We start from the raw sequence: 25,444 nt of genomic DNA, 5'->3' as shown, positions 1-25,444 counted from the left end.
GCTGCCAATCACACAACCATACTCATTTCCCTCAAGCAGGGTCTCATTCACACCCAACCATTATCCCACCTCAGGCAGGCTCCCATTCACTCATCCATCCCAGGCAAGCTTTCATTTACAACCACTCATCCCATTCTCACACACACACACACACACACACACACACACACACACATCTCCCGGGTGTGTCGCCCCATGCAATTGCACGGTTTGCACACCCAGTAGTGCCAGGTCTAGTGAGTCTGTTGCTGAAATATCTGTACCCTCAGGTCTCTGTGGACCAACTGGATGGCAGCAGGCTACCATCAACCAATTTGATTTCTGGGGACTTATAACTTGCTGGTATCAACACAGCTACCCTATCACCTGCAGTATGAGAGAATTGTGCTTCCATTATCGACCCTTTTCTTTCGTCCTCATCACCTCTCCCCTTGCCTTTGCACTTGAAGAAGTGAAGGTTGATTTCTTTGTAATACTGACCCTTCCAACCCAAATCCTACCATTATCATAAAATGTCACAGCAGATAAGGACAATGTAGGCTCATCTAATCTGCCAATACTACCCCTGGATCAAAGCCATATATTGCAGCCATCTCGGACTCTAATCTCACCTCTTTGCAACTAGAGATCCGGTGTGCTTAACTCATGTGTTTAAAAATCCAATTAATGCATCAGGTGTAAAAAAAAGTGCACTCACCTGAAAATATGCATAAAAGACATGCTCAATGTGCATAAAATATGATTTATGCACAGAAAATGTATTTTGTCACATAAAGTATCTTCTGCGCATAAAGCATGATTTATGCATACATGTATGAATCATGCTTTATGTGCACAAAACATGATTTGAGCATAAACCATGATTTCTGCACATAAAAAAATTGTGCTCATAAGCTGTGCACAGAAATCATGAATTAGGGGCATAAATTGTACACACAAAACACAACATGTTTTTTGGCACATAAATGCCCAGTACAGGATCCCCCCCAACGAACTCTAGGTTCCTTCCCACAGATTAACACTAGTCCCAGAATCTTTATTCCTTCTCTGACTAGGAGTTAAATTTCCAGAGTTAAGAAAACCTGAGTAAATCCTAGGCACCTCTCTGGACTGAGGAGTAATAAGCTAATTCCTTGATTAACTTGGGATTTGAATGGAGGAGCGTTAATTTGTATGCATATTTTTACTCGGGGTTGTGTGCAAAATTCTTCAAAAGTACAAGTCTACGCATAAAAATGTGTACAGAACCGCACTACATATGCATATAGCCTGGTGCACCTTATTCTATCAGCAATTGGTCATCTCTTTTTTAAGCTGAAAAATCCTAACCTGTTCAGTCTCTCTTTATAAGGGAGCCCATTCCATCACATTTATCATTATTTTGGCCATTTTCTGTACTTTTCTAATTCCACTATGTCATTTATTTGATGGGGGCAACCAGAACTGAACACAATACTCAAGGTGCAGTTGCACTACGGAGTGATACTGAGGCATTACAATATTCTCTTCTTTATTCTCTATTCCTCTCCAAATAACTGCTAACATTCTATTTGCTTTTTATTGTCCACAAGGTCTCAGAGGTCTGGGTAGTAGTTTCTAATAGAGAACACAGCACTGTGTACCTGTAGTTGGGATTATTTTCCCCTATGTGTGTCACTGAGAAATTATTACTTAATTGATAATTTCCTTTTCCTTAGACCAGACAGATGAATTCTGAACCAGTGGGTTATGCACCTCTACCAGCAGATGGAGACAGAGCAAAGCTGACCTCACAGTATATAGACTCCTGCAGTGACATCAGCTTGCCAGAACTCTTTCAAAAGCCAACTATGGATAGATTAGCAAAAACTTGATTAGTAACAGATAACCATTTCAGTTCTCATCCAACAAGAAACACTGAGCTCAGACAAAGAATGCATTAACACTAGTCTAGGGACTGGACTAACACCAGTTACTCCTGGAACACATGGCCAAGTAGGAGACCATAACACAATCATATGGCAGCCAAGGGCAGGAAGCTGAATTAATCTGTCTGGTCTAAGGAAAAGGCTAGTTTCCTAGCACCCAGACTGCTACAGGAGCCTCCTCAGCCCTGGAAGCCTTGCCGCAGCCAGGAACCACGGCAGACACTCTCCGCCACTGCCTCTCTCCCGGGCCGCCACGCTGATGCCGCACACTAACCGACATGCAGTCGGGCCCTACTCGGGCCTCCCTCCTGACCCCCTGGTCTTCCAGGCGCGCGTACGCGCCAAGTGATCCATTTTCAGGGGTCACCATAGGAGGGGTCAGGACTCCTCCTCCCAGGCCTCAAACTATTTGTTGTGTTTGTGGCATCATGTGGACCCTTAGTCGCAGTGGTTCCCCACGGGGAGGGGCCCCGTGGGGAACCACTGCGATAGGCTAAACTCAGATAGCAGACACTGATAGGTGGAAAGCTTTATTGTACTGCTGTAGAGAGATGGTATGAAGCAGGAAGGAAAGGCACTGAGGTCCGCAAGGCGCCAATACTTTCAGACAGTCTCAGATGTAGAAGTCTCACCCAGATGTTCTAGATAGCTAGGAACCCGCAGTGCGGGCAAGGCCGAACCTGGTGGGTGGAGTTGGAGCACTGGATCGTAGAGGTACTCACAGGAGCGTAGTGCAGGCAACTTCTTGGAAATGGAGATGGTGGGACCGAAGGTCCGTGGTGCAGGATACACAGACTGGTAGGCCCTCGAGGAGCAAGTACCTGGTAGTCCAGATGATCCTGAAATAAATATATAGAGAGAGACCCCCGAGGAGCAGTTGTCTAGTTAGCAGAAACCCCGAAGGGTGGTTGGAAGCGAGAGGCCCCCGAGGAGTGGGTGCCTAGAACTTCGTAAGGAGTGAGATCCCCGGACGGTAGAAAGGTGTCTAAGTGCCTAGCTTAGAGCGGTCAGAGTCGCTTAAACCGAAGTCCTTGCTAACTCAATGATGGTAGCGTAGTGGAGGCTTTAAATACCCGGAGGTATCGACATCATGCGATGGGGTCGCCCCCGAGGTTCCTGCCATGACGTGTATTTGAGCGTAGGCAACGTGTGTGCGCATGCCCTAGGAAGCCACGGGAAGGAGCATGGCGGACTGGGACGCCCATGCTGAGTTGGAGACGCCGAGGGTTTCGGCACTCAGCACCGGAGGCAGCCATCTTGCCCAAGGAGGAGGAAAAGGGAAAAAAAAAGAGTTAAGGCAGAGTGGTTGCAGCTGTCTGTGACCGTCGGATGCAACAGTACCCCCCTTCAAACGCCCCCTCCAAAACCACTTCCAGGTGGTCTGGGTTTTCGTGGGTGTGCCAGGTGGAATTGACGTACCATGTCCTTGTCTGTGATGTTGGCCAGTGGTTCCCATGAGTTCTCTTCTGGTCCATAGTTCTCCCATGAGCTGAGATACTCCCATGTCTTGCCTCTCTTACGGACATCCAAGATGTCATCCACGGCATATTCGATGTCGTCCTCAGTGTCCAGACTAGTAGGTTCTGGGGTCTTTTTGGAGAACTCTTAGTTTAAACTTTTTGGAGAACTTTTTGGAGAACTTTTTGGAGAACTCTTAGTTTAAACTCTGTACTGTCTTCCATTGCCCAGGTTTTATGCTCCCTGTTTAATGTAACTTTACTTTCTACCTTGATGTTAATTGGTTTCCCCTCAGTTACATTGTAAACCGGTACGATAAGACCTAGTCTTGAGCATCGGTATAGGAAAAGAAATTAAATAAAATAAAATAAATAACTCGGAGAACATCACGGGTTTTAACAGAGAGATCTTGATTGATGGAGGTAGTTTCAGACTGTACTTCAGATTCCCTAATCACCGAAGGATAGAAAAGGGTCCAACATAGCGAGGTGCAAAACGTGCTGAAGGAAGTTTAAGGCAAAGATACTTGGTACTTAACCAGACCTTGTCTCCAGGCTGGAACTGTGGTGCCTTTCGATGATGAGTATCGTAGGTTCTTTTTGCTTCCTGTCCTGCTTTGATGAGAAGCTCCTTTGTTTGCTTCTAAATTTGGGATAACTCAGCTGAAGTAGTCTGTGGAGCAGGAGAAGCCACTGATAATGGAATTGGCAGAGGAGGCAGCGGTTGTTGTCCGTAGACGAGCTGGAAGAGAGAAGACCCCGTAGAGGTAGCAGGATGCGAGTTGATATCAAATTCTGCCCAAGGCAGTAATTCAGCCCAGTCATTCAGTGTCCTATTCATTCTCTCAGTCTGACCGTTAGACTGAGGATGGTAGGCAGAGGTTAAGTCCAAGGCGATGTCAAATTTTTGACATAAAGCTCTCCAAAACTTTGCAGTAAATTGCACTCCTCTGTCAGATAGGATATGCTTAGGCATCCCATGAAGACGGAAGATGTGTTTAATAAACATCTCCATAGCAGAGGGTAATCCTGGTAATGCTACAAAATGTGCCATTTTGGAGAAGCGGTCAACAGTGACCCAGATGATGTTGTTTCCGTTGGATGGTGGCAGGTCTACCATGAAATCGGTTGCTATATGTGTCCAGGGTTCATCCGGCGATGGTAGAGGCTGTAACAAACTCCAAGGACGTCCAGCTGGTGGTTTTTGCTTGGCACAGACAGCACAGGAACCCCCATAAGCTTGTACATCCTTTTTCATGGATGGCCATCAACAGTACCTTTGTAACATAGCTAGGGTACGACTCTGTCCCGGATGGCCTGCCAGACGGGAATCGTGCGCCCACTTCAACAGCTTCTTCCTTCGATTTCTGGCCACTACCATCTTCCCAGCGGGTACCGCATGAGTGGCTGCAAGGACCACTCTTTCGGGATCAATGATGTGACGGGATTCATCTGGCACATCCTGAGGGTAGAAGGATCGTGACAAGGCATCAGTCCAAGTGTTCTCTCCCGGACGATACTTCAGAAGGAAGTCAAATCTGTTAAAGAACAGGGACCATCTTGCTTGACGGTGATTGAGTCGTTGAGCATGTCTGAGGTACTCCAAATTCTTGTGATCAGTGTACACTACTATGGTGTTGTGCACCTTCTAGCCAAGGACGCCATTCTTCAAAAGCCAGCTTGATTGCGAGTAGCTCTTTGTATCCGATTCCATAATTTCTTTCGGCAGGCGAGAACCGCCTTGAGAAGAAGGAGCAAGGATGGAGCACATTAGATTCGCTATACTAACTTAGAACCGCTCCCACACCAATGTCTGATGCTTCGACCTCGACAATGAATGGACAATGTGGGTCAGGATGTCAGAGGCACGGCTTCTTTTGAAAAGCCTCTTTGAGCGTCAGAAAGGCTGATATGGCTTCTGGAGACCAATTGGCGGGATTGGCTCCCTTCTCGGTCATAGCAGTTAGAGGGACTGCCAATTGTTATCATTTAGAGGTGTTTGAGTGGATTCTCGGGGTACTGTGGAGATGACCACGCCCACAGGGAGGAGCCCTGTGAGGAGCCACAGTACCAGGCTAGACTCAGAACGCACAAACACAGAGATTTGTCTTTTATTGAACAGCTGATGAGTTCCACCAGAGGTGGCAGTAGTGAAGCAATCCAGAGATAGCAGTCCAGGGATCCTTGGCGGAAGAGACCCGTCTCACAGAGGTGGTTAGGTTGCAGGTTCCCAGTGCAGCAGAGCTGTAGATGAGACAGACTGCAAAGTTAGATTACTCACTAAGATGGTAGCTGTGTGGTGGCGATTCCAGCAGGCAGAAGTAGTTACAGGCACCGAGGCAGGGAGAGCAGGCCCTCGAGGAGCGAGTACCTGATCCCAGTAAGGCACCTGAAAGAAAGCAAAGGGTCCCCAAGGAGCAGGTACCCAGGTTAGAGAATATCCCGAAGGGCAGAAAGAGCTTCCAGCGGCAGAGTAGCACAGACCGGAGGCTTTTCATCCAACACGATCCTTGCTAACTCGATGAGCTAGCAAACAAGGACAGGCTAAATACCTCCAGGAAAGGGCGGAGACAGTGGTGATAGGCCGGCCTTCCTGTGCTGATATTCTTTAAAAGAAGGGCTGCCTTCGCCGCGCGTGCCTAGAGGATGTCGGGGTCGGGGCTTCCGCTGCGACGGCATCCCGAGTGCAGGGGTAGGCCTTTCAACGTCGTGGCAGCCCCCGGGGGTCTGGAGTGCGTCGGACCGAAGCTGGCAGGGGTAAGCTTGGTTGGCCTCCTCGGCTGACCGACATCACATCAATGATGAGTAGTTTTTAATAAAGGATCGATAGTAATTGGTGAAGCCCAAGAAGCGGCGCAGTGCCTTCAGGCCTGTAGACTGAGGCCAGTCCCGGATACTCTCCAATTTCTTGGGGTCCATGTGAAACCTGTTCTTAGAAACAATGTATCCCAGGAAGGGTACAGACTCCTTGTGGAATTCGCACTTCTCAAGCTTTGCGTAAAGGTGGTATTCACGCAGGCATCTTAAGACTTTCTTAACATCCTCCTGATGAGTTTGCAGATCTTGAGAGAAGATCAATATATCATAGAGATATACTACTACTCATTGATAAAGTAAGTCCCGTAAGATGTCGTTCATCATATTTTGAAAGGCTGCAGGTGCGTTGCTCAAACCGAAGGGCATGATGAGATATTCGAAGTGTCCATCGCGGGTGTTAAAAACAGTCTTCCATTCGTCTCCTTCACAATTACGCACCAAGTTGTAAGCTCCTTTAAGGTCTAATTTGGAGAATATCTTGGCTCCTTGGAGCCTGTCAAACAGTTCAGAAATTAAGGGCAGGGGGTACCTGTCCTTGATAGTAATCTCATTCAGACCCCTGTAATCGATGCAGGGACGTAAGGTGCCATCTTTCTTCCCTACGAAAAAGAAGCCTGCATCAGGGGATTTGGAAGTTCTGATGAATCCCTTTTGTAGATTCTCTTGTATGTAGGTAGACATAGCTTTAGTCTCAGCTACTGAAAGAGGATAAACTTTTCCTTTGGGAGGTTCTGAATTAGGCTTCAGATTTATGGCACAGTCAAATACTCTGTGCGGTGGAAGTACATCAGACGCTTGTTTTGAGAAAACATCCTGGAAGGAGGCGTATTGTGGAGGTAAGCCAGGTAATGATGGTGTAGTGGGCATGCAAATGAGCGGCGAAACCTCCATGAGGCACCGACTATGACAGTCAGGCCCCCACCGGGACAGTTCTAATGTGGCCCAATTAAATTGTGGCATATGATCTTGAAGCCAAGGCAGTCCCAGTACCACCGGATGCATGGCTTTTTCCAATACTAGAAATGAGATGGATTCAGAGTGTACAGCTCCAGTGTGCAGGTCAATGGCCTGGGTGGTCAGTGAAATTTCTCCAGGAAGTGGTTCTCCATGGATAAAGGACAATAGCAGTGGCTTAGCTACTGGTGTGGTAGAAATCCGTAGATGTTCAACTAAGCGCTTCAAAATAAAATTACCTCCGGCACCGGAGTCAATGAGAGCGAGAGTCTGAAATTCAAGGCCTCCGCAGAGCAGATATACTGGTAAGGATAATGGAGGAATAGGAGAGGTGAGGCCCAGGAGAAATCCTCCTGCAGATCCTAGGCCCGTCAGTTTCCCAGACAAATGGGACAGGTTTGAACTGTGTGGCCCAATTGGCCACAATACATGCATAACCCCATGCCTTTGCGAAAACGTCTCTCCTTGGAAGTTAAATGGCTTCGGCCTAATTGCATAGGCTCTTCCTCTTCTAAGGGAGCAGACGGCAGGCTGGAGGCAATAGGCACAGATTTAGGACGTTTACCCCCTACCGTAGACTTTCGTGGACTCTTAGCCTCCTGAGTTCGGTCTCAGATGCGGCAGTCAATTCTCCCAGCCAGTTCCATCAAGGACTCAAGGGTATCAAGCAAATCACGAGCCACTAATTCATCCTTTAAGCGAGAGCTGAGGCCCTCCATGAATATGGCACGTAGACATCCAGTGTCCTAATGTAGTTCAGATGCTAAAGTCTTGAATTCAATTGCAAAGTCTGTAAGCGGCTTGTTATCTTGCTGGAGGTTGGGCAAAGCAGATCCAGTGACAGTCTGGCGAGCTGGGTCATCAAAGACAGACTTGAAAAGGTTTAGAAATCCCGGTAGGTCATTCAGGATAGGATGTTCACGTTCCCATAACAGTGAAGCCCAAGCCAAGGCTTGTCCTTCGAGAAACGATAGGATGTAGGTGGTCTTGGAGGCTTCAGTGGGAAAAAGGGTAAGCTGTAATGAAAAATGCATGCTGCCTTGATTAACAAATCCTCTACACATCTTGGCTTCACCCGTAAAGCGGGTAGGTGTGGATACGGGTACAGTGGTCTTGAGGGTGACCACTGGAGACAGCACTTCTTAACAGGAGTTGCTGAAGAATTCAGTTGAGCATGTAAATGATTGAAGGCAGTAGCTAGGCTCTCCAAAGATTTGTTGTTCCGTGATCCGCTGGGCTAGGCCAGGAATGGCCTGCAGGGTCGCGAGCTGAGCCGAGTCCATTGAGTTATCAATCTGTTGTGTTTGTGGCATCGTGTGGAACCTTAGTTGCAGTGGAGATGACTCCTCCCACGGGGAGGGGCCCCGTGGGGAACCACTGCGATAGGCTAAACTCAGATAGCAGACACTGATAGGTGGAAAGCTTTATTGTACTTTAAATACCCGGAGGTATTTGCGTCATACGGTGGGGACGCCCCCGAGGTTCCCGCCATGATGTGTATTTGAGCGTAGGCAACGTGCACACGCGTGCCCTAGGAGGCCACGGGAAGGAGCATGGCGGACTCGGACGCCCATGCTGGGTTGGAGACGCTGAGAGTTTCAGCACTCAGCACCGGAGGCAGCCATCTTGCCCAAAGAGGAGGAAAAGGGAAAAAAAAAGAGGTAAGGCAGAGCGGTCGCAGCCGTCTGCGACCGATGGACACAACACTATTTTTTGATGAACCTCAGTTCATCTTTACCTGAGTTCCTGGATTTCTGCCTGCTTCAGACCAGACCCTTGCCTGCCTGACCACAAGATATGCCGCCTGCCTGAGACCCCACGTAAGTCCAGTCGGCCCCGGTACCCAAGGACTCAATCTGAGGGGAACGAGGGCTGGTATTGGTGAAGCCCCAACAAGTTCTCAGGTCTCTTCAGCCTCACCTGCCGACGGCGGGCACCCGTGGGGCTCCTCCCCACTGGTGGTACCAGCTCCCCGTCGGCCCAAGGATCCACATCCGTAACAGCTAGCCAAGGCCATGGATCCAGCAGAGGCTTCTGCACTACAGGCAATCCCGGGACTTGCACAAAAACTCCTTGAGCAGCAGAAGGTCCTGGAATCTTTAGCAGCATCGATGGAGCGTCTCAATGCCCAGTTGGACTCGGTGGCCTCCACCTCTGCCCACGTTCCTCCTGAGCCTGGCTTCGCAGCAGTGGCCCTGGTTCCCCGTCTGATAATTTCTTTACCGGCTCCACCCCGCTAAGCGGGTGACCCCAGCAGTGCTGTAGGTTCCTCAACCAATGTAACATGTATTTCTGCCTGCAATCCGCCCTCTTCCCCAAGACGACCTATACCCTGTCGTTACTCAAGGGAAAGGCCCTGGCCTGGGCATCGTCCCTATGGGAGCATTCGGACCCACTTCTACCGGACCTCCCGGGGTTTCTGGAACGCTTCCAGGCCATTTTCGAGACCCCCGGTCGGCAGACTCAAGTCAGAACAGAGCTCTTACACATCCGGTAGGGTGGTCGCTCTTTGATGGACTACACCTTGGAGTTCCGAACACTTTCCACAGAGCTCCATTGGGAGGAACCTTGCCTTTGTGCCATCTTTTTGGACGGCCTCTCGCCCAAAATTAAGGACGAGCTAGCGGCCCGTGACCTTCTGGCGACCCTGGACGCACAGATTGATTTAGCAAGCAGGATCGACCGTCGCCTCCGAGAAAGGTCCCTCGAAATACCTGGCGCCAGACGACACTCCAACGGGCCCAGTCGGCCGCGCCCTTCCTCGCCCATCTCTAGCCTGCAGTCTCCAGTGGAGGTTCCGACTGAGGAGCCCACGCAGTTGGGCTGATGGCCACTATCGCCCGAGGAACACCAAAGACGTTGGTGGGCAGGTCTCTGCCTATATTGCAGGACTTCTGGGAACCTCCTGGCCCAGGGCCCTGTGTGGCCGTCAAACTCCAGGGCCTAGGGTTCACCGGGAGAGTGACCCTAGGCCTGACCTCACCAGTTCCTCCACTGACCTTGCCTGTGACTCTAGTCATACGTGGCCGTGACTTTCCAACATTAGCGCTGGTAGATTTGGGGACCGGCAGAAACTTCCTCATGCAAGAGATCGCGGACCAGCTGTCAATTCCTACTCGGCCCAGTCCCGCTTGTGCTTTCCTCGATCCACGCGGATCCTCTACCAGGGAGGATCACACACATGACCGTTCCCCTGGAATGTCACATTGAATCTGGCCATCAAGAACGAATCTCCTTTTACATCATTCGAAAGGCCATTCACCCAGTGGTCCTGGGTATCCCTTGGCTGCAGCAACATAACCCGCACTTTGACTGAACATCCTTGCAACTCAACCACTTGGGCCCCTCCTGTCACCAGAAATGCATCCTAGCCACCACAGATACCCCCACTGGCAACTGCTCCGAGGCTCCTGAGGGACTTCCTCCGCAATACGCCCAGTACTCCGATGTATTCTCAAAGAAGGTGGCCAATACCTTGCCTCCACACCGGGAGTTTGACTGCACGATTAACTTGACTCCGGGCTCTACCCCTCCAGCCAGCCCCAGTACCCAAGGGCTCAGCCTGAGGGGAACAATGGCTGGTATTGGTGAAGCCCCAGCAGGGTCTCAGTCTCTCCAGCCTCACCTGCCGATGGTGGGCAACTGTGGGGGTTCTCCCCATTGGTAGTACCAACTCCCCGCCGGCCCAAGGATCCATGTCCGTAACAACGACAGATGAATTCAGAACCAGTACGATGTACCCAAGCTACTGCCCGCAGTTCTGACAAAACCGCACATACAAAAGCTACATCCTCCTGGGTCTGGAAATCCAGATAATAATACCGGAAAAGGTGTGTAAGGAGGACCATGTCGCAGCTTGCAAATGTCGACGGGAGACAACAATCTAACCTCTGCCCATGACACCACCTGAGCCCCAGTGGAATGAGTCCTAACCTGACTAGGTAACGGGTTTTCAGCATCCACATATGCGGCCGTGACTACTTCCTTAATCCAGCAAACTATTGTAACCCACAAAGCCAGGTCGCCCTGTTTACCTCCACCGTGAAGGACAAACAGATGATCCGTCTTACAGAAAGGTTTAGAAACCTCATGATATGTCTCCTGACATCCAAGAGTTGCAAGAGGCAATATTCCTCCGCATCTCTTTCCCTATCCAGAGATGGCAGGGAAATGGACTGATTCAAGTGGAAATCTGAGACTACTTTTGGCAAAAATAAAGGAACAGTATACAACTGTATCACCCTTGGAGTCACCCAAAGGAATGGCTCCTGGCCAGACAAGGTCTGCAGCTCGTATATTCGATGTGCAGAACAAATCGTCACAAGAAACACTGTTTTCAAGGTCAATAACTGCAAGGAAAGGCTACACAGCAGTCGAAACGTAGGGCCTGCCAAGAAATCCAAAACCAAATTAAGACTCCACAAGGGTACCGGTAACTGCAAGGGAGGACAAAGATATTTATTCCTTTCAAGAAATGGGCTACATCTGGATGAGCCAATAAAGACCATTCCCCTGACCCCTGAAATAAGCAAGAGCTGTTACTTGCACTTTAAGGAATTAAGAGCCAATCCTTTATTCAATCCATCCTGCAAAAATTCTAAAATGAGTGGAATCTTAATAGAACGAGGAAGAACCCTCAATCTTCACACCAAGCCTCAAACATTCACCAAACCTGCATATAGGATAAGGAAGTGGAGATCTTTCTTGCTCGCAGCAAGGTGGCAATCTTCGCAGTAGAATATCCACGCTTCAGTAACCGAGCCCTCTCAAGGGCCATACCGTAAAATAAAATCAAATCGGATCTTCATGAAGAACAGGTCCCTGCTGCAACAGATTCCTGTGTGCCGGACACCGGAGGGGTGAGTTGACCAGGAGCCGTCACAGATCTGCATACCATGGTCTCCTGGGCCAATCTGGTGTCACTCAAAGCACCACTCCTACGACCCTTTACCCTACGAATCATTTTGCCCAACATGGGCCATAGGGGAAAGGCAAACAGCAGCTTGTCTTCCAGCCATTCTTGCACGAGAGCATCGAGGACCCAAGGACTTTGGATCTCTTATGTGACTGAAGAATTGAGGAACCTTCACATTGCAAGAAGTCACTAGCAGGTCTAGAAACGGAAGGTCCCAGAAATCCACTATCAGCTGAAATGCCTCATCTGAATATACCCACTCTACTGGGTCCACACTCTCCCTGCTGAGAAAGTCTGCTCTTAAATTGTCTTTTCCTGCAATGTGAGAGATCTCCTGAAGATTCACTTCCACCCATTCCATAAGTTGGTCTATCTCCTGCAACACTTGCTGGCTCTTGGTTCCACCCTACTAACTGATGTAAGCCACTGTTGTTACATTATCCAGACCGCTCGACCCTACAACCTGCCACTGAACTTCAAGCATGACAACCGGACCGCTCAGGTTTCCAGCCGATTCATGTTCCAGAGAGAGTCCTCTGCACTCCAGTAACCTTGTGCTGTCAGTTGCTGACAGTGAGCTCCCAAACCCTGGAGGCTTGCATCCATCATGAGTACTAATCAGTCCAATGATTTTAGGGAAACTCCCCTTCCTATATGATCTGCTTGTAACCACCACAGTAGTTGAGAGCAGAACTCTGTCGGCAGGTGGAGCTGAAATGAATAGTCCTGATACTATGGGCTCCAACCAGACAGCAGGGAGCTCTGAAGAGGACACATATGCACCGTCGGCCACGGCACCTCTTCCAGGTTTGCCGTCATCAAACCGAGTATCTTCAGATAGGACCACATTGTTGGGCTATAGTGTTCATCAACACCTGCGCCATCCACTTCTGAATACAAGCTTCCACAGGAAAACCCTGCCCTGCTTCATGTCAAACCGAACACTGAGATACTATAACAACTGAGATGGCTGAAGACTGCTCTTTGCCAGGTTCACCACCCAAATGAGCTCCTGTAACAGGGAGATCACCTTGCAGGTCACCAAGTGGCTCTCTTCCAGAGACTTGGCCTGAATCAGCCAGTTGTCCAAATACGGGTGTACCAAGATCCCATCCTTTCTCAACTCTGCTACCACCACCATCATAACCTTGGAAAAAGTTCTGGGTGCGATGGCCAGACCAAAAGGCAGCGCTTGAAACTGATAATGGCATCCCAACACCGCGAATCGCAGAAAATGTTAGTGCTCAAATCAGATGGGAATATGGAGGGATGCCTCGGAAGGATCCAAGGAGATCAGAAATTCCCTCGACTGCACAGCCATTATTACTGAGCACAATGTTTCCATGCGAAAATGAGTCACCCGCAAATGATGGTTGACCCTTTTGAGATCCAGGATAGGACAAAAGAAGCCCTCCTTCTTAGGCACAATGAAATAAATGGAATATCAACTCAAATTTTCATGAGACTTGGGCACTGGGACCACATCCCTCAGACTGAGGAGCCTTGACAATGTACACTCCACTGTCTGCTTCTTCTATGGGGATGGAGCGACCTCCTGCACTCGCGCCGTATTGCCAATATTCAAAATGGCGCCGGCGCTACTTTTGCCTTCACTATGTCATAAGGGTCGTATGACATAGTGAGGGCAAAGGTAGCGCCGGTGCCATTTTGAATATTGCCAATATTCAAAATGGCACCGGCGCTACCTAGTGAGGGCAAAGGTAGCGCCGGCGCCATTTTGAATATTGGCAATATGGCGTGAGTGCAGGAGGTCGCTCCCGGACCCCCGCTGGACTTTTGGCAAGTCTTGTGGGGGTCAGGAGGCCCCCCCAAGCTGGCCAAAAGTCCCTGGGGGTCCAGCGGGGGTCCGGGAGCGATCTCCTGCACTCGTGACGTCGGATGACAGGAACCAAAATGGCGTCGGCGCTACCTTTGCCCTGTCATATGGTAAGGGCAAAGGGCCACCGGCGCCATTTCTATTAACGCAGCCGTGGCCCGAGAGCGGGAGATCGCGGGAGATCGCGCCGGGACCCCCCCCCCACTGGACCCCAGGTAATTTAAAACATTTTGGGGGGGTTCAGGAGGGCGGGGGATTTGTTTTAAAGGGTCGGGGTGGGTTTTAGGGTTGTTTTGGTGTGCCGGTTTTCCCGCCCTCCCCCTCCCCCGATTTACGATTTTTTGACGATAAATTGGGGGGATTGTTATTGTATCGCAGCTCTAACGATTTCTGATGATTTAAAATATATCTGACGATTGTTTTAAATCATCAAAAAACGATTCACATCCCTAAAGATTAGTCATTTTGAATGATGACTGTAGAGATTCATAAAATCCTGCTAAGGATTGGGACAATTGATAAAATGCCTCTTTTGTATGAGGGGGCATTATTGTACGATCATCTGGTTCTTGTGACTCACATGTTTTAGGTTGCACTGCAGTGTTTTGAGGTAAAGTACTGGATACTTTATGGTCTCTCTGTTTTTTGTCGCTTTAGAATCCTCTGAAGCTGTTGAAGCGTTAGAGGAAGTAACTTGTATTACCTCTCTATAAGGCCGATTCAGTAAAGTCCGCGGGAGAGTGAACGAACGCTCGCTCTCCCGGCGCGCGCGATTCAGTATTTAAATTAGGTGGTGCGGTAGAAACAGGCAAAAGGAGGCACTAGGGACACTAGCGCGTCCATAGCGCCTCCTTTTAGCCCGGAGCGGCAGCTGTCAGCGGTTTTCACAGCCAACGCTCAATTTTGCCGGCATTGGTTCTCGAGCCCGCTGACAGCCATGGACTCGGAAACCGGACGCCAGCAAAATTGAGCGTCCGGTTTTCGGCCCATTTTAAATTTTTTTTTTTTTTACTTTTTTTACTCTTCGGGACCTCCGACTTAATATCGCCATGATATTAAGTCGGAGGGTGCACAGAAAAGCAGTTTTTACTGCTTTTCTGTGCACAATCCCGGTGCCGGCAGAAACTAGCGCCTATCTTTGGGTAGGCGCTAATTTCTTAAAGTAAAATGTGCGGCTTGGCTGCACATTTTACTTTCTGTATTGTGCGGGCATACCTAATAGGGCCCTCAACATGCGTTTGAATGTTGAGGGCGCTATTAGGTGCCGCGGGTTGGACGCGCGTTTTCCGCCCCTTACTGAATAGGGGGTAAGGGAAAACGCGCGTCCAAGGGCAGGTTAACAGTGCGCTCTGTTGGAGCGCACTGTACTGTATCAGCCTGTATGTGAGAAGGTATTTGAAGCTGGTATATGAGATGATTTAGAAGTCGAAGAGCTTACTTCCCATGTTGCACTCCTCTTTGTCGACCTTTTATGGTGGGAGTGATGTGAGTGCTTATGATAATAGTGTGACAACGAGTCTATATGACTTCTACATGAAGACAGTGATCGCTTTCTGCATTTTATTGTAAACTCTGTCGAAGTAGCTCTCGAAGAGAGGGAAGTACCCGAACGAGGTGGGGTTATCGATGGAGAAGTGGAATGAGACATTTGTGAGGGTCCACGTCGTCTCTTCAACTCTTGTTGGATGACATGAGATGTGTGTTCCTGTGTCTTGTGCGCCGATTTGGATTTGTGCGCGGATCTAGACTTGTGCGTATATCTTTCTGTGTCTGTGCACGCAAAAGTTATCGGCGCCGATGTCTCCGGCGCCACGCACACAGACATGTCTGGCGCCAGGTACGCAAGTGTTGTCGGCGCCATGTGCACAGATGTGGCTGGCACCGTGCACGCAGATTTTCCCTTCATCGCGCGCACAGTTGTTTTCGGCGCCATGTGCGCCGATGTCTTCGGCACCCTGCGCGCAGAAATCGTCTGAGCCGTGCACGCAGGGTCCTTCGGCACCATGTGCACAAGTGTCTTCGGCGCCATGCGCGCAGAAGTGTTGTGCGCTGATCGTTCTTCAGGCGCAGAAGTGTTATGCGCCGTCATTGTTTTATGCGCATAAGGCATCTTAGGCGCAGAAGGTTTAGGCGCTGCGATTTTTGGCGCCAGTGTGTCTTGTGCCAGCGCTTCTGGCTCTGTGGATTGTTTGAAATCCAATGGCCTTTGCCGGCTTGTCACGTCCTTACCTCCAAGATTGGAGGATTGAGGATCCCATGATGATGCCCTCTTTTTTGAAGGAGCCGGTAAAATTGCAGGGCCAGGCGACGAATGAGCCTCCGATGGCTCCGGTGAGGCTAAAATTTCCTGAAGCCTGTAGGCCCGTTGTTTCAGGGCTCTCGGAGACATCCTCGAACAAAATTCACAATCTTCACGATTGTGATCTGGCCCTAGGCATCGGTAACATCGGTCATGTCCATCCGTGACCAACATTACCTTGCCGCAATTACAGGGTTTAAACCCTGATTTTGACATTTTTATTTTATAACGCTGAGGAGAAGAACAGCTCTGCGTGCGATCCCGCGCGCGGAAAGATTCCGTTACTTTCCTGCGCGGGAACACACGCGCAGCCGCAGAGAGCAAAGCTCTGATCTCTGCTTTGACAAGCTCCGCCTCCTGGACCTGATTGACAGATCCCATGGCAGCATAGCTAATTCAGCCCTGCTATCAACCGGAAACCAGGCTTAGTAAAATCAGAGGACAATTCTCTCTGAGCCTCTAAGCAGTGCTGACACAAGTTAGAGGGCACACAAGGCTGAGATGCCCAAATATGACAGGCAGCACAGAAGAAAAGGCGCTTAGGTTTCTTAGCCACAGGTGCCATCAGCCTATCAGTATGCTTTACAGGCAACTGAAGGTGTGAGGCCAGCTAAATTGATGCTGTAAAATTTAAGCGCACAAAATTTAGGCGTCCCAAAGTTTGGTGTCACAAAACTAGGCGCACTTCCACCCTTCCAAACTTAAGTGCACAAACAATGTGGCCCAAATTTTGCACACAGGCAAGCACGTGCCTAACACGGAAGCCACTAGCACCTGGGTGCCCAAGGAGGCATCCGACTAAGTGTCCAAAAACTGGGCGCACAACTTGGATGCACAGCCAGATGCAATAGCATGCACTGACACTCCTAAAGAGGGCAGCCTAATACGTAGGAAAAAGCGAGTGAAAATGCCACTGCAGCCTACCATGCAGCACACAGAGAAAAGCCTAACCGCGGGGACTAGCCCATCCAGGCTGCTCAACCCACCAGGCTGCCCAAGTCTCTTAACCTCCCTCAGGAGTGGGAACAAATGTCGGAACAATGCACGGAGACCAGAGGAAGGGGGAAGCCTTCCAAACAACCCTTCTACTTTGTCTCCGTTTTTTTTTTTCTTTTAAACTTACCTGAGCTCAGCTTTTCCCGGCTGAGTACAGAGACAGTCTTCGGCTGTGGGGGGAGAGGACATATACCGTCACTGCTGAACTCGGCTTCCTGCACCCACTGCCTTTCAGATAAGTTCAGGCTGGCTGAAGAAAACCAGCTACTGGTCAAAGGCATCATCTGAGGGATCACGGAAATCACCTCAGAAATTCTCAACTGGGAAAGGGACCATTTAGTATTCCACAGGAGAGTGGAGCGAATTAAATCTCCTTTTATTTCTCCTTCTAAAATTTGAAGCAATCCCAGCCATCTGCTGGAGACGGAGAATACTGGCAGGCGAATGTCACTGCAGGAATATATATACTGTGATGTCAGCTTTGCTCCTTCTCCATCTGCTGGTTCCGAATTCATCTGTCTGGGTGCTAGGAAATTTGCACTTTTCCACATTAAATTTCATCTGGCGTGTAGACGCCCAGTCTCCTAGTCATGCAAGGTGGTTCTGCAATTCCACTGTTTTAACAACTTTGAATAATTTTGTGTCATCTGCAAGTTTGATTACCTCACTTATTGCTCCTTTTTCCAGATTATTAATGCATATGTTAAATATCCCAGGTCCTAATATACATCCCTGGGACACTCCCATTTTGACCTTTCTGCATTTGGAAAATTGACCATTTAGCCCTTCTTACAGGTGCTGTGAATGCTGCTTTCATGGCATCCCCAATCCCAGTCAACCCAGAGAGCAGGTTAAAAGTAAGAATAACTTTTCAGATAAAATAAACCTCAATATGGGAGTTCCACAAGGTTCTTCGCTCTCCGCCACATTGTTTAACATATATATGTTACCCATTTGCCACCTGCTGTCTGGCCTTAGACTTACATACTATATCTATGCAGATCTTATTGCCAACTGAAAATTCACTGGAAGCTACATTAAAAAAAAAGTCATGTATCTATTTATCATCAAACAATTACTTACACACACGAAACTCATGCTCAATATTAACAAAACTGAAATTATCATATTAGTCAGGAGACTAATGTATGACAACATCCCAGCTCTAAAATTAGAAGATAAACTAACTGAAATAAAAATCCTGACACACACTCGTGATTTAGGCATAATCATTGACAGGGAACTCAATTTTAAGAACCACATTTCCACCAAATTAAAGAAGGATATTATGTTTTTATTCAGTTTCCTAAATTTTTTAAACCATTGTGATGGTTCCTCCAAACGACGGTATATAAAATCAATCAATAAATAAATAAATAAATAAATACATGGACCAGCTATCAAACCCAGGTCTCTGCATGGCAGCTCCAATTTAGCATTAATATAAATCTTGGGAAGCTCTGGTGATCTATTAAAGAATTTTAAACCATGACTGCTGACCCAAAAGTCACTATACTTGATTTTCACACTTATTACAAAGGATTTAAACCAGCAACATAAGCCAAAAAGCTCACATTCTGAGCTTTGTGATTTGGCACACCTAGAATATTCATTGGTATTCTATAATACAAACATAATTGATGTATAGTATGACCAGAATCAAATTCTAAGCCGCAGTCATCCAGCACTTGAAATACCTTGATTCTAATTATGTCACCTGACTGCCACTGCACAGCATTCTCTGTTAAATCCTGGGAGCACTGTAATGCTCTGAACTGAACTCATGTTATGAGCTGGGCTGTTTATTCGACTATGCAGGATCATTTCTACATATTTCAGGGGTCAGCAGTGAAGTCACACCAAAATTCCTAAACCATCCCCCTCGTGTAGCAGAAAGTGATCCTGTAGCAAGGACCTGCTCTCCAAGTGATGCGTTGTCCTCTTGCATTGAGAACAAGTCTCCCAGGACTACCACCCAGGAGGGAAGGGTTAGGTTGGCCATCATAGTTGGTGATTCAATTACTAGAAATGTAGATAGCTGGGTGGCTGGTGGATATGAGAACTGCCTGGTAACTTGCCTGCCTGGTGCAAAGGTGGCGAACCTCACACGCCACCTAGATAGGATTATAGACAGTGTTGGGGAGGAGCCAGCTGTCATGGTACATGTGGGCATCAACGTAGGAAAATGTGGGAGAGAGGTTCTGGAAGCCAAATTTAGGATTATAGGTAGAAAGCTGAAATCCAGAACCTCCAGGAAGGCATCCTCTGAAATGCTACCTGTTCCACGTGCAGGTCCCCAGAGGCAGGCAGAGCTCCAGAGTCTCAATGCATGGATGAGACGATGGTGCAGAAAAGAGGAATTCAGATTTGTAAGGAACTCAGGAGCCTTTTGGGGAAGGGAGAGACTTTTCTGAGAGGATGGGCTCCATCTTAACCAGAGTAGAACCAGGCTGCTGGCGCTAACTTTTAAAAAGGAGATAGAACAACTTTTAAACTAGAACAAGGGGGAAAGCCAACAGTCACTCAGCAGTGCATGGTTCAGGGGAATGTATCTTTGAAGGATACTAATGAAACAGGAGAGTTAGGGCATCCCAAAAAAGAGGTTCCAATAAAAGCAAATGTAGTCAACGTGCCTATAAGTAAAGAATCACCTGAGCTAAAGAATTCCAATTTATCCCTATCAACTTAAAAGCAGGTTGTTAATACAAACAAAAAATGCACTTTGTAATGTCTGTATGCCAATGCCAGAAGTCTAAGAAGTAAGATGGGAGAGTTAGAGTATATAGCAGTAAATGATGAGATAGACATAATTGGCAACTCAAGAGACCTGGTGGAAGGAGGATAACCAATGGGACAGTGCTATATCAGGGTACAAATTATATAGCAATGATAGGGAGGATCAATTTGGTGGGGATGTTGCACTTTATGTCCGGGAGGGTATAGAGTCCAACAGGATAAAGATCATTCAAAATATTAAATGCTCAGTAGAATCTATATGGATAGAAATTCCGTGTGTATTGGGTAAAATTATAGTGAGAGGAATATACTACCGTCCACCTGGCCAAAATGATCAGACAGATGATGAAATGCTAAGAGAAATCAGGGAAGCTAACCAATTTGGCAGTGCAGTAATAATGGGAGATTTCAATTACCCCAATATTGACTGGGTAACTATAACATCAGGACATGCTAGAGACATAAAGTTCCTGGATGGAATAAAAGACTGCTTCATGGAGCAATTGCTTCAGGAACCAACGAGAGAGGGAGCTATTTTAGAATTAATTCTTAGTGGAACAAAGGATTTTCTGAGAGAGGTAATGGTGATGTGGCCACTTGGCAATAGTGATCATAACATGATCACTATTGAACTAATGTCTGGAAGGGGGACAATATGTAAATCTACAGCTCTAACATAAATTTTCAAAACAAAAACTTTTATAAAATGAGGAAAATAGAAAAAATGAAAGGTGCAGCTACAAAGATTAAAAGTGCACAACAGGTGTGGACACTGTTTAAAAATACAATCTTAGAAGTGCAGTCCAGATGTATTCCACGCATTAAGAAAGGTGGAAGAATGGAAAATGATTACCATCAGGGTTAAAAAGTGAGGTGAAAGAGACTATTTTAGCCAAAAAACATCCTTCAAAAATTTGAACAAGATCCAACTGAAGAAAATAGGAAAAAGCATAAGCATTGTCAAGTTAAGTGTAAAATATTAATAAGGCAGGCTAAAAGAGAATTTGAAATGAAGTTGGCCGTAGAGGCAAAAACTCATAATAAAAATCTTTTTAGATATATCCGAAGCAAGATACCTGTGAGGGAGTCAGTTACACTGTTAGATGACCTAAGGTTTAAAGGGGCTCTTAGGGAAGATAAGGCCATTGCAAAAAGACTAAATTAATTCTTTGCTTCTGTCTTTACTAATGAGGATGTTGGGAAGATACCATTTCTGAAGATGGTTTTCAAGGGTGATGAATCAGATAAAATGATCCAAATCACTGTGAACCTAGAAGATGTGGTAGGCCATATTGACAAATTAAAGAGTAGCAAATCACCTGGTCCAGATGGTATGCATCCCAGGGCTCAGAAGGAACTAAAAAATGAAATTTCAGATCTGTTAGTTACAATTTGTAAACTATCATTAAAATCATCCATTGTACCTGAAGACTAAGGGGTTGCCAATATAACCCCAATATTTAAAAAGGGCTCCAGGGGCAATCGTGAAAACTATAGACCAGTGAGCCAGAATTCAGTGCCAGGAAAATAGTTGAAACTATTCTAAAAATCAAAATCACAGAGCATATAGAAAGACATGGTTTAATGGAACATAGTCAGCATGGATTTACCCAAGGGAAGTCTTGCTTCACAAACCTGCTTCAGTTTTTGCAGGGGTTAACAAACACATGCATAAAGGTGAACCAGTAGATGCGGTGTATTCGGATTTTCAGAAGGCGTTTGACAAAATCCTTCATGAGAGGTTTCTAAGAAAAGTAAAAAGTCAAGGGATAGGAGGCGATGTCCTTTCGTGGATTACAAACTGGTTAAAAGACAGGAAACAGAGAGTAGGTGTTATGATTAGGCACTGGTTAGGTGTAGTGAACACCACCTGCAGGAGTGACTCCAGGTGAAGAGAGACAGGGGTTGCCGGAGAGTCTCTGATGATGACTGGGAAGGAATGTGGTGCAGGCAGGAAAGAATAGAACTGGGTGATGGCTGAAATCTGTGGAGCTGAGTACTGGCTGGCAAGGAGGCTGGTGCTGGCAGGGACCTGTGGAGCTGAATATTGGCTGGCAAGGAGGCTGGGGCATGTGGAGCTGGATGCTAGCTGGAAGGTGTCAGATGTACTAGGAGCTGGCTGGAGGGAGTCCCCGATACAAGGTGCATGAAGGTAAGAGTGAGCTTGATACACAGGAGCAGCATGGAGGTATGTGTGAAGGTGAATGCAGGTAAAAGTGATCAGGATACTGGAGCTGGGTGCTGGTAAGGATGGACTAGGATAGTGTGCGGGTAAGGGTGGTACTGACTGTAGGTATGAGTGACTGGACTAAGGAACCTGGGGAAACAAGACTGACAATGACTAGACAGACTAACCAAACATTACTAACATTAAACATAAAACACACAAGCCCGAAGGCAGAAAGGCAGAAGCCCGAAGGCAACAGAGCAAGGCAGAAGCCCATAGGCAACAGAGCAAGGCAGAAGCCCATAGGCAACAGAGCAAGGCAGAAGCCCATAGGCAACAGAGCAAGGCAGGGGCCCGAAGGCTACAGAGCCAGGCAGAAGGAAAGCTAGAGCAGGGAGCCCAAACAATTCGATGCTGAAGCACTGGAGTCTTGGGTAGGCAGGGTTATAAAGACAGTCCAGGACATAGAGTAGCTGACTAGGACGGATTGGGTCAGCCAGGAGAGCATTCTCTTGAGGGACCCCTGGTGGTGAGGCGGTTGCACAGCAGCCATAGCCGTAACAGTAACCCCCCCCTCTAAGGCCTCCCCCTCCTCCTGGGTTCCAATTCTGCAGGGGGTACTGAATGATAACAAAGTCAGACCCCTCCTGGGGTGGTGTGACAATTTCCAACCCCTCCTGAGTTGCAGTAGCAGGTTCACTCCCCTCCTGGGGTAGCGAGGTGGACTCAACCTCTTCCAGAGCTGATGTGGCGGGCTCAAACTCCTATAGGGCTGATGTGGCAGGTTCACTCCCCTCCTGGGGTGACGTAACTAATTCAACCCCTTCCCGGGCTGGCGAAGCAGTCTCAGACCCCTCCTGGGGTGATGCGATGAATTCTACCCCTTCCTGGGGCGGCGAAGGGGTCTCAGACCCCTCCTGGGGCGACAAGGCAGTCTCAGACCCCTCCTGGGGTGACCAAGCAGTCTCAGACCCCTCCTGGGGTGATGCGATGAATTCTACCCCTTCCTGGGGCGGCGAAGGGGTCTCAAACCCCTCCTGGGGCGACCAAGCGGTCTCAAACCCCTGCTGAGGTGACGCAGCAGGCCCAGACCCCTCCTGGGGCGGCAAAATAGGCCCAGACCCCTCCTGGGGCGACAAGGCAGTCTCAGACCCCTCCTGGGGCGACAAGGCAGTCTCAGACCCCTCCTGGGGTGATGCGATGAATTCTACCCCTTCCTGGGGCGGCGAAGGGGTCTCAAACCCCTCCTGGTGCGACCAAGCGGTCTCAAACCCCTCCTGAGGTGACGCAGCAGGCCCAGACCCCTCCTGGGGCGGCAAAATAGGCCCAGACCCCTCCTGGGGCAGCAAAATAGGTTCAGACCCCTCCTGGGGCAGCAAAATAGGTTCAGACCCCTCCTGGGGCGGCAGGGCTGGTTCAGACCCCCTCCTGGGGCGGCAGGGCCGGTTCAGACCCCCTCCTGGGGCGGCAGGGCCGGTTCAGACCCCCTCCTGGGGCGGCAGGGCCGGTTCAGACCGCAAGGTAATGGCGTCTATTATGGATTGTTCACCAGTTGTGGGAGTAATTGTGATGGAGCGAAAGGAGGATAAAGACTGGACAGCTGAGGACTTGGTAAGTAGAGATGGATTCTTGAAGCCTAGATCATGGTTCCCTGGTCCTGAAGTGTGGACTTGCAGTTTATTGAAGGAACAGGCAGCTCTGGAACGTCTTGAAACCCAGTTCGTTAGTCGTGACTGACCTGCAGCTGTGGGAGACAGAGCTCTGCTGGGTTTAATTAGTTCTCTCTGCTTTTGTTTCTGAGATTCTAGCGTGGAAGTTACAGGAGCCTCCCTGACCAGGTGAGTTCTAGGATTTTCTGAAATATAGCGTGGTTCTTGGTGAAAGGTTTTCTTCAAGGTTTCATGAAGGGATGTCCTGGGATTCTCTATCCATAAACTACCAATATTAACCACTTTATTAGTGGGGCCAAAAGCAGAACATGGACTAATTAAACTGACTGAGATTTCTTGGGAGACAGCTGCTCCGGTAGCAGTACAACAGGGGCAAGGTTTGCTGGGGGTAACAGACTAGGTATACAAGGACATTTCCACCATCCTGGTCTAGGCGAGTTGCAATTTAAACATGTTTGATAAACTGACACATTCTTCCTTTGACAGTTATTACATGCCCAGTGTTCCTGATCGGGGAGTTGACATGCTAGACAGTTTTAGTAGCTTGGGTAATTCATGGTTTGACAGGAAGTACAAGTAAAAATCTGTGGAGACTCACCAGATGGATAAAAAGTACTTTCTCTCTTTCTGGAGGTGGATGGTTTCAGCATACTGTTACGGTTAGGTGTAGTGAACACCACCTGCAGGAGTGACTCCAGGTGTAGAGAGACAGGGATTGCCGGAGAGTCTCTGATAATGGCTGGGAAGGAATGTGGTGCAGGCAGGAAAGTATAGAACTGAGTGATGGCTGAAATCTGTGGAGCTGAGTACTGGCTGGCAAGGAGGCTGGTGCTGGCAGGGACCTGTGGAGCTGAATATTGGCTGGCAAGGAGGCTGGGGCATGTGGAGCTGGATGCTAGCTGGAAGGTGTCAGATGTACTTGGAGCTGGCTGGAGGGAGTCCCTGATACAAGGTGCGTGAAGGTAAGAGTGAGCTTGATACACATGAGCAGCATGGAGGTATGTGTGAAGGTGAATGCAGGTAAAAGTGATCAGGATACTGGAGCTGGGTGCTGGTAAGGATGGACTAGGATAGTGTGCGGGTAAGGGTGGTACTGACTGTAGGTATGAGTGACTGGACTAAGGAACCTGGGGAAACAAGACTGACAATGACTAGACAGACTAACCAAACATTACTAACATTAAACATAAAACACACAAGCCCAAAGGCAGCAAGGCAGAAGCCCGAAGGCAACAGAGCAAGGCAGAAGCCCGTAGGCAACAGAGCAAGGCAGAAGCCCGTAGGCAACAGAGCAAGGCAGGGGCCCGAAGGCTACAGAGCCAGGCAGAAGGAAGGCTAGAGCAGGGAGCCCAAACGAACTTGATGCCGAAGCACTGGAGTCTTGGGTAGGCAGGGTTATAAAGACAGTCCAGGACATAGAGTAGCTGACTAGGAAGGATTGGGTCAGCCAGGAGAGCATTCCCTTGAGGGACCCCTGGTGGTGAGGCGGTTGCACAGCAGCCATAGCCGTAACAGTAGGATTAAATGGTCAATTTTCTCAGTGGAAAAGGGTAAACAATGGAGTACCTCAGGGATATGTACTTGGACAGGTGTTTTTCAATATATTTATAAATGATCTTGAAAGGAATACGACGAGTGAGGTAATCAAATTTGCACATGATACAAATTTATTCAGAGTAATTAAATCAC

The 25,444-nt window shown here is 48.3% G+C and overlaps 1 protein-coding gene across 3 annotated transcripts in view; it reads right to left on the bottom strand.

Annotated features, from left to right (window-relative positions):
- The window catches only part of DEUP1 (deuterosome assembly protein 1), a 395,279-nt gene that overhangs the window by 340,364 nt on the left and 29,471 nt on the right, over positions 1–25,444 (bottom strand). The window lies entirely within an intron of this gene.

Source organism: Rhinatrema bivittatum, chromosome 5, assembly GCF_901001135.1.
Source record: "Rhinatrema bivittatum chromosome 5, aRhiBiv1.1, whole genome shotgun sequence".
In the NCBI taxonomy this organism is placed as follows: Eukaryota; Metazoa; Chordata; class Amphibia; order Gymnophiona; family Rhinatrematidae; genus Rhinatrema; species Rhinatrema bivittatum.
The sequence above is the reverse complement of the archived record's forward strand: the minus strand, read 5'-3'. Positions and strand labels throughout refer to the sequence as shown.